The sequence below is a fragment of the Trachypithecus francoisi genome, unplaced genomic scaffold (genome assembly GCF_009764315.1).
Source record: "Trachypithecus francoisi isolate TF-2019V2 unplaced genomic scaffold, Tfra_2.0 Lachesis_group0, whole genome shotgun sequence".
NCBI classification, from domain to species: Eukaryota; Metazoa; Chordata; class Mammalia; order Primates; family Cercopithecidae; genus Trachypithecus; species Trachypithecus francoisi.
This window is the reverse complement of record NW_022681453.1, coordinates 54985886-55000122: the sequence shown is the minus strand read 5'-3', so window position 1 is coordinate 55000122 and position 14237 is coordinate 54985886. Positions and strand designations below refer to the sequence as shown.

Sequence of the window (14237 nt, the reverse complement as noted above, 5' to 3'; positions counted from 1 at the left end):
CCAAATATGTTGTAACAGGCTGGACATCTCAATTTGAACCCCAGTTCTGCAACCTAGCAGCTGAGGGACCTTGGGCATAAATTCATCTCTCTGCAAGTCAGCTTCCCCAGTTATCACGCAGAAGTTATGCCACCCAGCCTCCCAGAGCTGTGGCAAAGCTCCACAGATGGAATGGATGAAGAAGTGCTTTGTAAACTGTGCGGCTCCTTAACTGGGGTGGAGGCGGTGGGGGGTGCTCATGGTCATTGCCAAGTAAGCAGTGTCAGGGGCTTTTCAGTGGCAGGGATTTAAGCATGCTGTGACTGGGTTTGGGCTTTAAGGCTATTTACTAGCCCAGTGATCCTGCACAAGTGCCTTAGCCCCCTCCTCCTCAGTTTCCTCACCCTTATAGGGATCATTATGCTATGTATCTCACAGGGCTTTGTGAAAATTAACTGCAATGATATAAGGAAGGCATACAGCACAGTCCCTGGCATATTGCCAACATGCAGTAACTGACAGTTATTACTGTTTTTGATACAATTGCATTGGAACAATATTTAGTGTTTTCTTCCTTTTCTGTTTATGACTGAATTCCAGGTCTCCGCTGAAATATCACAGCTTGCATTCGCACCTACTGCCTATGCCAGGCAACTCTCCTCTCTGCTACTGGCCCACTTCCCACTGACTCCATAGCCCCTTCCCCTGACCCCAGAGGTCTTAGGTGAGCATGGAGTAGATGAAGATGCTGGATGTTCATACGCTCACTGAGACCCATTTCCTGGGAAGTCTTATTTTGGGGTGCACATCTGGCCTCCCAACTTTTTCTTTTTCAAGCACCAACCTCTTCCCCTCCATCTCCCAGCACCCTTCAGAAAACGGGGTAAAGTTGGCAGGAAGAGCCACCTGAGCAGGGCCTGTTTGAGAAGCCAGCATCGAGGCCCGCCAAGCCACAGAGCGGTGGACACATGATGATCTTTTCACCTTGTGGGGGCAGTGCCCAATGCTCTTGGCAACTGAGGTCAATTTGAGGTTGCTGTCATCCAGCGGGGCTATACCCTGCCCAGCATTCTCCAGACACAGAGAAGCTCAGGCGACACTGCATGGTTGAATTGAAGGGGTAGTTCCGACACAGGCAGAGACAGGCCTGCTGACGCTCGCATTTTAGTTTCCATTTGGGCAGAAGCGATGAAGTGGCTCTAAGTGGGTTTGGCACTGGCGCTGTGGCTGAGGAGAGGGGCTGCTGGGGTGGGGGTAGTGGTCAAGGGGAAGGTGGGCGCATTTTGGACTAGGCAACGGGGATGGGCTCCTAAGGACAAAGGAGATGGACTTCAGGATGCAGGCAGCTAAAGGTGGTGGCAAGGTTGAATCAACTGTCATTAACAACACCATGCCTGTGAACCACTGACAAGCAAGAGGGAGGAAAAAACATCTCCAAATTCCAAGTGGCGTAGAACTCAATCTCAGCTGCTGAGCTCACAGCCAAGCCAAGGAACGGCATCTTTGTGTGATGGCAAGAAGTGGCCTGATATTGGTGCTTTATTTCATGGTGCTCTCAGCGTGTCATATGCCACCAAGGTAGAGGACCAGCCACTGCTCCAATGGTAGGCCCACAGGAACTACCAGCCCATCACTTCACTTTACAGATGGAAAAACCGAGGCCCAGAGACCCACGAAAGGACAAAGTTGGCCTGCAAATTAGAACAGTAGGGTTAAGATCCCTGCCCTTCCTCCTCCTGGCTATGTGACCTTGGGCAAGTCACTTCCCCTCTCTGCATCCAGTTTCATCACCTCTGAAGTGGGGATTAGAGTAGCGCCTGCTTCACACGGTTCTTGTAGGAATAACCCCTGGCACATTGGAAGCTTTGGGTACTCCATTCCTTCCTTCCCACAGGAACAAGAACGTACCCAAGGTCACCCGGCCAGAAATAGCAATGCCTCAGCTCAAAGCAAGCCCTCATCTGGGGCTCATTCATTCCCGGATATGGGCCAAGGGGCCACAGTTTATAGTCTTCCTGGCTCAGCAAGACAGGTAGAGATTGCAGGTAGGTCCATGCCAGTGATAGCATCACCTTCCATACATGCAGTTTTTATTTTAAGAGATTTATTGAGGTCCTGCTATGTGCTGGGCCACGTGTAAAAAAATTTATAGTCTTTGCTGCTCTGGGGTCACCAGGCATGTAAAATCCATGGCAGGCAGGAGAGACGTGGCCACTGTGCATCTTTTGGCTTTGATGGACTTGATTTTGCCTCATTTTTACCCTCTAAGCTACTACTCCTTCGTCTCTAAACATCCTTCCCAGCCCCATCTAAGTTGCTGGAGACTCACTTCTCTTCAAGCCTCCAGACCTGAAATGAAGTGTCCCACATCAGTACAGAGGGTCCCTGATTTTACTTCCAGAGTGGCTGCCTCTCTCCTGTGTGTTCCTAGGGGAACCCCACTTTCCAGATGCTCTGCCAGACAGGCCGGGCTGTGTCTCTCCGCCTGGGACTCACTGTTTGTCCTCCAAGGACTGGCCACTGAGCCAGCGCTTGGCTGGAGACAGAGCTCTTTCTTTGTTTGCTGCCTGCCTGATGATTTATTTCTGAGGCCCGAGGAAGGCTCAGCCATTTTGCCAGGGCTGCTCTGGGAAAAGGTCCATCCCACTCCAGCAGGGACTCCCACTTCCAAGGGCAAGTTCTTTTTCCCCTTCTCTGCCTTGGAGAGGGTCTGTGCCTGCTCCAACCAGACCCTGATCTGGGGCTGGGTCAGTCCTTCCTAATGCGCTCCAAAGATAAAGAGAGAACATGCAAGATGCGAGTAGCTTTCACTGACCTCTTTTGTTTTGGAATTTGGGGGACAGGGGTAGTAGCCTTTTTAGGCTCCCTTAGGAGGACACTTCCCCCAAAGTTCCCAAAGACACAGAGCCTAGGCACTACCCAGCACCCAACATCCCCTACTCCCTTGCCAAACACCCACCTTGTATGTCACAGAAAAACAAAGGTAGACCCCCAATGCCACTCAGTCTGACACGGTCTCTGATTTTTGGGGTGTCACAAAAGCTCAGGAGCCATTTTATTCCCTCTGCCCCATCCCCTGCCAGCTCTTCATGGGGATAAGGCTGAGCTTCCTGGGAAAGGGAATGAGCCTCCAGCTCCACATTGGGGAGGAACGTGGTGTTATCACTTGGCTTTTAAAAATTCCAATTTTTTCCTTAAGGTTCATGCCTATTTTGGGAGGATATTAGTTCAGAGCCTCAATAGGGGACTGCCCGGTCTGAGTTTCTTGTCTGAAGACCGAGCCAAGCCTCGAACAGGACATCTGTGGGTGCCACCCGTGGGGAAGTGTGCTCAGAACCCAACGGACACTGCCCGAGGCTACCGTGGTGAGCAGTGTCGCCCCGGGGAGTAAACGCGGAGAGCAAAAGCAAGAAGGGGAGCGCGGTTCCCGAAGCAGCAAGGAGGCATAGTCCTCCAGCCCTCTAAGGGACCTCCCGCACCCCATATCTCTTGGAGAAAGTCGGGGCTGGGGTAGCGCGACGCGAGCTCCGGTGCACTAGGTTTAGCTCCAGGGCACTCAGCCCAAGCCCAGGTGTGCTTTTAAGCCAACGTTTCTGAGAGCTTGGGCTGTCCCAGAGATGTCCCATCCTCAAGTCGCACCCGATCCCGCCGTAGCCGCAGATAACAAATGAGGGACATAGCTCTAACTCGGCTCAGCTGACCCCAGGATTGGGAAAGTGGCGCACGGTCCCCTAACGCTGTTCGTGTCATTCACTCCGCGTCCCCTCCATCCCCTGGGGAATGAAGAGGGAGCTTCGACGGCTCCAGCAGAATCCAGCGCCAACTTGCGGGGCCAGAGGGGCACCGCAGGAGGGAAGGGGCATGCAATTCTCGCCTCTGAGGAGCTCTCCTGCCTCCCGCGTGTCTCAGGGGATGGATGGCCCGGGCGCACGTCGGGGTTCGAGCGGCGCCCCTGCTCCTTCATGTGGCTGCAGGGAAGGTGCGACGCGCGGGCTTGAATCTCGAGGTGTCCGCCCCCCACCCGGCCTGGCTCGCGGCGGCGGCTCGGGGCTCTAGCCGGTCCTGCGCCGTTATCCCAGGCTCAGCGCCCCGCGCCCCGACGCCAGCCGCCCGTTCCTACCTGCGGCCGGGGCTGCACTGCCCGGGACTGGCGCTGCGCGGGGCGGCTCGGCCGCTCCGGTGCGCTCGGGACGCGGGGCCGCTCGGGCTTGGGCTGCGCTGCGCTCCCGACTCTTCCGCTCCTGGGCACAGCGCAGCTCACCCGCAACCTCTCCGCTGTCTCGGTCTTCCGAGGGCGGGCGGAGGGACGCGGGGAAGGGAGAGGAGCGGGGAGCGAGAACGGAGGGATGGAGGGGGAGGGCGGGGCCCGCGGCTCCCGGAACCCGCCCAGCTCGGGGAGGGCCCTGCCCGCACCGCCCGCCCCCGCCCAGCGCTCAGGCGGGCGGCCCGCGCCGCGCGCTCCCTCCGCAGCTGCCTCTTGCAGCTTCACCGCCAGCAGCCTCTCTCCTTTTCACTTCACCTCCTCTCCCCTTCTACGCCTCCCCTCTCCCTTCTTTCCTCTCGCATTCTCCCGCTCTCTTCTCCCTCCTTCTCCTCTCTCTCTTCCTCCCTCCCTCTCCCCACCCCCTCCTTCCCTCGCTTGCCCCGCCGTCCCGCTCCAGTCTCTCTCCTTCCTTCTCCTTCCTTGGATGGCTCTTCCCGGCCTCGTCCTGGGTCATCAGCCTGTCTGCTTGTCCGCCTTGGTCTCTGTCTCCCTGTCCTTCACAGCAAGCACTCCCCTCCTGGCTTTTCTCTTTCCAGCCTTGCAGAACTGCTTCTGTTGGCCTGTCCTTTCTGTTTCTCTCTGCCGTCGTCCTCTTTTCGCCCTCTGTGGGTCGCTGTGGGTGGGAGTGGGCGCCTGCCCCCTCCCTGCTCTCGTCCTAGGGCAGCGTCTCCTGCCTGTTACACCTGGAAACACAGGCCTGGCCTGGGGTGACCAGGCTCCGGGTACCAGGTGGGAGTGTGTGTAAGAGTGGGGGTGGGAAGGACACCCTGTCCACTGCCAGCTGTTGGTCATGGAGACATAAGTGACTCTGTGTGTGGATGGACAAATGCGGAAACAGATTACTCAAAAGGGAAACAGGGATGGTGGCAGAAGCCCCAGACACCCTTCTCCTCCCAGTTCTTGAGGTTTGAGGGATTCTCTCAGAGAAGTCCCTTTTCCAACCAATCCCAATCCAGCACGTAGGGACTCCTTCCCTTGTCCTTGCAAAGCCCTGACCTCCCCACTCTCTTTTATAAAGGCTCCTGGGAATGGGGCCACATCAACCCTTCCCTCTGGGCTCCCCAGGAACTCAGAGAAAAGATTCCTTCTCTTCAGCCCTGACCTACTCTTCCCCTCCTCTCTGTGTCCCCAGGGATGACTTTTGCTGATGGACCTCCAGTCCTCTACCCCACGTAACCTCGCCTCCTCCCCGCTTTCATCCATCCTTGAGTCCCCCAAGGCAGTGCTCACCAAGGTCACCCTGACTTCTGTCTCCCCACACTCTCACTCATGAGCAGGGAGTCTTGATGTCTTTCTTGACCCATTCACCTCCCACCACTGATCACCAGGTCATATTTGCTGTGGACCTCCATTGGTACTTCAAATAAATATTTACTGAGCTCCTCCTGTGTGCCAGGTACTGTCCTAGGCTCCAGGGACAGAGCAATGGGCAAGACAGGCCACAGCTTTCAAGGTGATGCCAGTCCAGTATGGGAGACAGGCTTTCATCAGATAACCACACAAGCCCAGAATGACAAGCTCTGCCAAGAGCACACATGCAGGGGATTCCAGTCCAGTGTGGGATGGTTTGGGAAAGTTTCTTCAAGGAAGTGCCATTTGAACTGAGGTCTGAAGGATGAATAGGAGCTGTCTGGATGGAGATGTGGAGCATAGCCTTGAGTGGAGATACAAGGGTAGCAAAAATGAAGGCTACTTTTGCTTGCCTGACATTCATTTCAACTTATTTGGGTGACAGAACCTCAATTTTCATTTGGGAAACTTCCCCTCCTTCACTCATATTCATATGGTTGGGTGGGGTTCCCTCCTCCTGGAGACAGACATGTGACCCAGGGCACAGACAATCAGAGCACATCACTCTGACCTCAATGAGGGGACTTGTGACATATGCTGGGCCAATGAGAACTCTGCCTGGGACTTTGCTAAAACTATTGTCAAACAGAAACTCAATTTCCACCAAAGCTCCTAAGCATAGAGCTGTTGGCAGCCATCTTTGTAGAACTTGAGCAGACCCTACCTAAAATGAAGCCAACATAGAGGAAAGCAGAACTGACAGACAGAGAGTGGAGTGAGTCCTGATGTATATCAAGTCCCTGGATCCAGCCATACCTGAAGGCAGTGTCAGCTATTTATATCATTAAGTCGTTTTTCCTATACTACACAAGTTTGAATTCAGTTTATGTTGCTTAAAACCAAAACAGCCTTCATGAATCCAGTGTTGGATTGAGAATTATGAAGCATTACAAAAAAGAATAATAATAGCCGTTCCCATCTCCCTTTTGTCCTTCATGTTTTCTGGGTAACCCCATTTACAATTGTCTCTCTGTTTTTTCTACGTTGCTGACCAGAATGAATTCCCCTCTCTTTTTGTCCCTCTAGATTTGTTTTACTTACCTATGAAAGCAAACTCTAGCTATCAGATCAATTTCATAGGTTGACCATCTGACGCTTGAATTATCTCCACGACATTCCCTGCCCCCGCTGACATTCTCTGCCCCTGCCCTACACCCATGACTGTCCAGCATATGTCTGCATCTCTGCAGGGATGAGAAGCTCATTATTCCACCAGGAAGATGGTGTCCAACGAACTCTTATCACAGTTGAGCTCTGAGAGCTGTCTCTGGTACAGTGAGACTTCAGATAGGGACACTATATTGTGAAGGCGAGGTAGTTACATGCAGGACCTCCAATGCTCTTTCAAAAAACCTGAGTTAAAGTCTTTCAGAGAACTCATATGCATACCTCCTGAGCTGGAGCTGTGGGCTCTGCAGAACAGGGTTTCCAAAGTGTAGGCTGCCACTACCTTCTTAGGTTGAAGGGGGGCTTCTCAGTGTTACTAGAATTTTGGAAAACCTGGAAGATGGGATTCTTTGTTGTCATGGAGACAGAGTCTGCTATGAGCAGCAGATGGGGTCCGGGACAGGGGGCCTGGACTTGGGAGAGTTCGTTGAGTCATAGACTCACAGGCCATTGGGCTAGAAATGGTCCTTAGATATTAGCTAGTTGAATGCTTTTGCAGGTAAACTGAGGCCCAGAGAGAGGCACTGACTTGCCTGAGGGTACTTGGCTATCTGCTGACGAAGCCACGAAAACCATGCCTACTAGCTACATTTTTAAGCACTTGCTGCATGGTAATGATTGACATATGGGGAAACAGGTGCAGAGAGGACGAATCACTGGCCCAGAGACACACAGTAGGAGAGGAGCAGAGCTTGGATCCCAGTTCAGCCTACCTTCTTAGGTGGTGTCCTACCACGCTGGTAGGTGGGATAATTTTCAGTGGAATGGAATAACTTAGAGTGAAACTGCTCTTCCCTATTCATCCCCTTGTTACATCCTTGTGATTTCTGTCAATGGGTAAGTCTCAGGTTGGTGCTAGTTTAGTCTTTAACACCTCTCCAAAGCACTGACTAATCCCATTTTAACTGAGAGGCCGCCAGCCTTGGTAGACAACAGTATCTAGTTAGAATTGAATGCTTTGCTCATTTGTCCTTGTATTTATTTTAATGGAGACCTATTTCTGGCAAGTAATATTGGCCTTCTAGTTATAGCATGATGTAAAGTTTCCTTTTGAGATACATTTATTTAATCTAAAAAAGGAAAATATTTAAGTAAATAAAAATAGACATGGCATGCAATTTTTGCAAAACTCTTGTGGCTGCTTTGCAAAGGACTCAAGTTTGAGTAGCCTAATTTAGAGAAACATTTTATCCATGTGTTCATTCACTTGACAAATATTTATTGAGCACCTACTGAGTACAAGGAATGGGGAGGACTAGACAAAGAGACAACACAGTCTGTTGGAGAGTCCATGAGAAAGGGAAGGGCTTGAGCATGGAAGGCTCGCTTGCCACATTAAGGAGTTGGGTCTTGACCTTGAGGGCACTGGGGAGCCACTGAGTGTTCTGGAGCAAAGGAGCAGGCAGGGTTTAAGAAAGCTGAAACTGGCCAGGTATGCAGGATGGATTAAAAGGGAGAAGACCAGAAGTGAGAAGATTGTCAGGAGGCTGCACTGTAGGTGTGAGGCAAGGAGGACCTGGTGCCCAGCAGGGTTCCCAGCGCACAGTAGGCACCCAATAGATGGTGGAAAGATGACTGTGAATGCCATTATCATAGTCCTGTCTCTTTCTTGACTTGGGAGAGTTCATTGAGTCATAGACTCACAGGCCATTAGGCTAGAAATGGTCCTTAGATATTAGCTAGTTGAATGCTTTTGCAGGTAAACTGAGGCCCAGAGAGAGGCACTGACTTGCCTGAGGGTACTTGGCTATCTGCTGACAAAGCCACGTAAACCATGCTTACTAACTACATTTTTGAGCACTCGCTGCATGGTAATGATTGACATATGGGGAAACAGGTGCAGAGAGGACAAATCACTGGCCCAGAGACACACAGTAGGAGAGGAGCAGAGGCTGGATCCAAGTTCAGGTCCGGCCTCCTCCAAAGCCAGGGCTCTGGGCCTGTAAGCTCATGAATCCTGCCAGGGGCCTTTTCTGCCGCCCCAGAGAGCCTCTCATCAGGTCACAGATGATGCTCCGGGAAGAGACCCAATCTGGGATCAGGACCCCCAGACTTGCCGTCAACCTGCTTTACTCTCCTGCCCGTTGTCCAGGACCCCTGTCCAGGACCCCATCCGCTGCTCATAGCAGACTCTGTCTCCATGACAACAAAGAATCCCATCTTCCAGTCTTTCCAAAATTCTAGTAACACTGAGAAGCCCCCCTTCAACCTAAGAAAATTCCCCCCATAGGGAATCGAGCCTTCATTTTTTTTTGTTTTCAGAAGAAATGTTATTACCTTAACCACACCCCTCTCCATGCCAGAAATTCCCCCATTAGCAAAAGGAGTCCCTGCATTAATGTGCGTAATCACTTGAGAAACCACAATACGCCCCACAGGAGATAGTAGGACATAGGTTCATTTTGTTATTCTGTCCCCGAGTCACATTGGGGCAGATCTTGGGGAGCGAGGCCTCACTGCTAAATATTTGTGCCTGTCATACCATGCTGAGATCAATACTTAAACACTCAACAGGCGATGCCTCCAAATGGGCAACCTGTGAAAAGACAGGCCAGGAGCAGCCATGGAGATGAGCCTCCCCTGCAGGAGATGGTTTCATAAACATTTCTCCACAGCACATTGTACTACAGGTATTATGCTGGCTTTGAGCTAGACAGACCTTGGACATGTGACCTTCCCTTTCTGGGCCTCAGTTTTCTCTCTGTAAAGTGCGAATAATAGTAGTCTCTACCTCAGAAGGTTGCTTGGAGAAAGCCAGCTAACGCCCTGGTATGTGGTAAACGCTCAGCATATATTAATTATTCTGCTGTGAGTTGCAAGGAGTCTCCATGCCCTACCTCCCCAGTTGACAAGATTCTAGTTGAGGTTCAAGGTCAATCTCAAATGCTACCACCTCCAAGAATCTTGACTGATTTTTTCCCAACTACCTATGATTTCTTCTCCACTGAAACTCCCACACAGACCTTACTACTGCCTTCCTTCAGCTTTTACCACTCTCCCTTTGGTGGGGGCAGGGACTGTTGCCCCTTGGACTGCTGCACACAACAGGGCTCGATACTTGTTGACTGTGGCCCTTACATCCTCTTGCAGAGTCCCTGGGACTCTTGAATTCCCTTCCACGCTCATTGCCTGTATCCAGCCAAATGAGGCTACTTTCAGTGCCCCTCAGAAGGCTTCCACCTCTGGGCCTTCATATATGCTATTCCCTCATCCTCTCTCTTCTCCTGGTAAACTCTTTCTTACTCTGCGGGTTTCAGCTTGGGTGCCACCGGGACACCTCTGGTCCATGCAACAAATATCTTTTTTTTTTTCTTTTTTGAGACAGAGTCTCAATCTGTCACCAAGGCTGGAGTGCAGTGGCATGATCTTGGCTCATGGCAACCTCCGCCTCCCGGGTTCAAGGAATTCTCCTGTCTCAGCCTCCTGAGTAGCTGGGATTTCAGGCTCACACCACCTTGCCCAGCTAATTTTTGTATTTTTAGTAGAGATGGGATTTTGCCATGTTGGCCAGGTTGGTCTTGAACTCCTGACCTCAGGAGATGCCTTGGCCTCCCAAAGTGCTAGGATTACAGGCATGAGCTATCACCCCCGGCTGGAAACATGCAATAGATATCTATTGAATAGATGAAGGCACTAAGGAAAACCATGCGTTTGTGTTTCACTCAAGTATAAATTTTTGAGGGCCTGGGCGTCCGCCTCTCAATGGACAGGATGTGAGGAGCAAGGCTCAGAGTTCAAAAACCCTTATTTTTTCTTCCCTGGGCAGTGCCAGCCTCCTGGGAATAAGAACCCTGCCCAGTTGGCAAGGATTGTAATGTCAACGGTCACCTGTGGGTGTCCGACAGCTAACCCAGACTGGATCTTGTGTGCTGCACACTGAGGACGCTGATGCATGTCTATCTGGAAACCCAAGGCTTATCTGGAGGGTAGCGAGGTGGTTGGGCTGGAGGAAAGACAGGCCTGGAAGGAAGGCACAAAGAGGCAGTCCATGCTGTGGAAAGAATGTGGGCATGGGGAGGGAAGACTGGATTCACATCCCAGAGAGTTATCCAGGAGGTATGCAACCATGGGCAAGTCATGTCTTTAAAACAACAAGTAACTATGTAAGTATTTATGGAGGTTCTCTCAGTGCTGGAGCCATTCACATGAACCATTGCAATCCTCCTCCAAAAGACCTCATAAAATGGGTGATGTTATTCCCATTTTACAGATTAAGACTCCACGACAGGCTAATGGGTGCAGCAAACCAACACAGCACATGTATACATATGTAACAAATGTGCATGTTGTGCACATGTACCCTAGAACTTAAAGTATATAATATATTAAAAAAAAAAAAAAGACTCAGAGGGTGAAACCACTTGTCCAGGGTCACACAGCCAGTAGACCCGGTTTAAACCCTGGTGAGCTGCTTACTCTCTTGGGGCCTCTGTTTGGGAAAGGGACTCATTTCTTCAAACTTCTTTTACACAGTCTGTGAAATGGGAGTGAGATGGAGACTCCCAGCACGGCCCTGAAATCTGAGTGAGGTCAGCTGCAGTAGTGGAGAGGGCTCAGTAAATGTTGGCTTGTATTGACTAACATGCAAATAGCTAACATTACTGAGAGCCTACTGTGCCAGAGAATATTCAAGTGGCTGTACAGCAATCCTCCGACAAGCCTATGAGATAGGTATTATCAAGAGCCCCATTTTACGAGTGAGGAAACGGGCACAGAGAGGTTAAATCACTTGCCCAAAAGCGCACCTGGAAGTGCTAGAGCTGAGATTTGAAACCAAGCAGTTTAGCTTGGGCTTCTAACCATTTTCTTACTATGTAGAAAGTGCCTTCATATGTATAAAGTGTCACACTTCTGTAAGGATTTTTTCTTGGTCTTATCTATAGAGCACTGACGTGTGGTGCAGATGCAAGTATGACTGTTAGAGTAATTAAGACAGGGTGGTTGGGCACAGTGGTTCACGCCTGTAATCTCACCACTTCGGGAGGCTGAGGTAGGAGGATCACTTGAGGCAAGGAGTTCAAGACTAGCCTGGCCAACATAGTGAAGGCCCATATCTACCAAGATAAAGGAAGAAAGAAAGAATAGGAAAAGAAAAGAAAAGGAAAGAAAAGAAAAGAAAAAAGAAGAAGGAAGGCAGGGAGGGAAGGAGGGAAATAGTTAAAAATCACAGCATGCCCTCACAGCTGTGTGGCCTATGGCAAGTTCCTCAACATCCCTGCTTGTGTCTCTGCTTCTAGGGCTGGTTGCCTCGGTTCAATAGAGTGATGCATACCAAGTGCCCTGTGCCCAGCCAAATGTGGCAGTTTATACAAAGGCAGTCCTAGGAGAGGGCTTTTGGTGGCTTTTAAAAATGGTATCACCTTGGAAGCACCTCTTGAGATAAGCTGTGAGGAATGTGCTTCTAAGAAGAAGGTGGGAGAATAACTTCCCTGCTGCCAGGCCCTTGGGTTCCTCCCTGACCCCACTGTGCCCACAATTGGTGGTGACAAAAGCCATAAGCCACTGGATCTCATCAACTTTCTTCTTGCCTCTCCATGGGGCTGGAGGGACCCACAGCAGCCAACGCATCTTATCTTCTGGGCTGGCCAGCAGCCTGTGAAAATTTTTTTCAAATTGGGATATAACATACAGTAAAGTGCAGAAACAGCTCTAATTCTGAGTATATAGTTCAGTGACATTTTACACGTACACACATCTATGTACCTACTGCTGGAGCAAGCTGTAGAACACTTTTACCTTCCCAGAGATTCCCAGTCAATGTATCACCCCAAGAGGTAGCCACTATTATGATTTCCATTACCATAAGTTAGTTTTGCCTATTCTTGAACTTCACACAAATAGAGTCATACTCTCATGTGCCTGGCTTCTTTCATTCTGCATTATGTCTGTGAGATTCATCCATGCTATTGGATGTAGCTGTCATTTGTTATTTTCAGGGTTGTATAGTATTCCCTTCTATGGATATGCTGCAGTGTATTTATCCATTCTCCAGCTGATGGACATTGGATTGTTTCCTGCTCCAGGGTACTCTAAATAGTGCTGCTGAGAACATTTTTATGCATGCCCTCAGGTGCACATGTGAATGCACTTCTGTTCAGTGGTTCTTCTTTCACACTTACTGATTTCATGATAAAAAGTCATGCATTTTTAGGCCAAGACTCACTTGCAGAATTGTCTTTCTAATACCTAGGAGTGGGATTGCAGGTCCTGGGGAGGTGTGTGTTGAACTTTGGTAGATATGCCAGCAGCCCATTTAAGAGCTCTGAGTCTCCATTACTAAGAAGCCAGACCTGCCTCTTTCAACAAGAAGGGGCTCTGAGGCTGAAGGTGACATGAGCAGGGCTCTGGCTCCACGTCCATGGTGCTAAGGGAGGGCCTACAATCCTTTGACTCAGAGGGTTCAAAGGCAATTTAATTCCTCATCTAACAGCCCTGATCCTTAACCCATTAAAATGTTTACCCATTCCTACTCTTGTTGATACTGCATTCTGTACAGGCACCTTTACTTACATTAAAAAAAAAAAAAAAAAAAAAAGAGTTTTTAGTGTCTGCTTTGCTGAGGAGTGGGTGGCCAAGATGACAATTGGACATGTCGCCAGGCCCCTTTCCCTATGGCTTTGGCAGTGCGGGACCTATAAAGGCCTCAGGGTCTGCTGTCTAGACCAGGGGGTCAGCAAACTTCCTTGGAAGAAGACCAGGTAGTAATATTTTAGGGTTTGCAGGCCATAAGGTCTGTGTTGCAACTATTCAACTCTGCTGTGTAGTCCATAAGATAATACATAAGCAAGTGAGCATGGCAGTGCTCTAAGAAGACTTTAGAGACTCAAGTCACAAAAACAGGTTGTGGGACTGCAGACTTGGCTGATAATTCATAGTTTGCTGACCCCTGGTCTAGGCTGTCCTCAAAGTGTAATCCATGGACCATCAGCTGCATTGGCCTCACCTGGGAACTTATTATTATGCAGAACCTCAGCCCTTCCTCTCCAATCTGTTTAATTAGAATCTGCATTTAACAAAACCCCAGGAAACTCACTTGCACATTTAAGTTGCAGAAGCCATAGCCTATGGCAGAATTTTCCCTAGTGTCAGATTCTACCACTAGAGGGCCAGGAGAGGATTCCGGATGAGACCTGGACTTGGCATTAGATGACACAGACTCACAATCCTGGAAAGTGACCTCCTCTTCAATTCACACCTAATCCTTCTGTTCACATGAAAAAGAAAGTCTCACTGTGGTGCTGCCATGAATTTAACACCTCTCCAATCCTTGCTAATCTCCTTTTTCAATAAAGACAGAGCTGGCCTCAGCTTCCTTCCTGAAACTGAGTCTGGCTAGAATTTAATAACATTGCTCTTTGTTTGTTACTTTTGTTGTGTTTATTTTAACTGTTCCTATTTTGGCAAGGAATACTGGCTTTCTATTTGTAGTGGCAGTGGTGGAATGTTTCCTTTTAAATAAGTTTATTGTAGTTTAAAA

At 49.8% G+C, this 14237-nt stretch overlaps 1 protein-coding gene across 1 annotated transcript in view; it reads right to left on the bottom strand.

Moving 5' to 3' along the window:
* Positions 1-4332, bottom strand: part of SLC6A1 (solute carrier family 6 member 1) — a 43547-nt gene extending 39215 nt beyond the window's left edge. Inside the window, exon 1 of the mRNA XM_033210674.1 lies at positions 4100-4332. The gene's annotated coding sequence lies outside the window, so the exon portion shown is untranslated. The remainder of the gene's footprint in view (positions 1-4099) is intronic.
* Positions 4333-14237: the final 9905 nt, after the last annotated feature.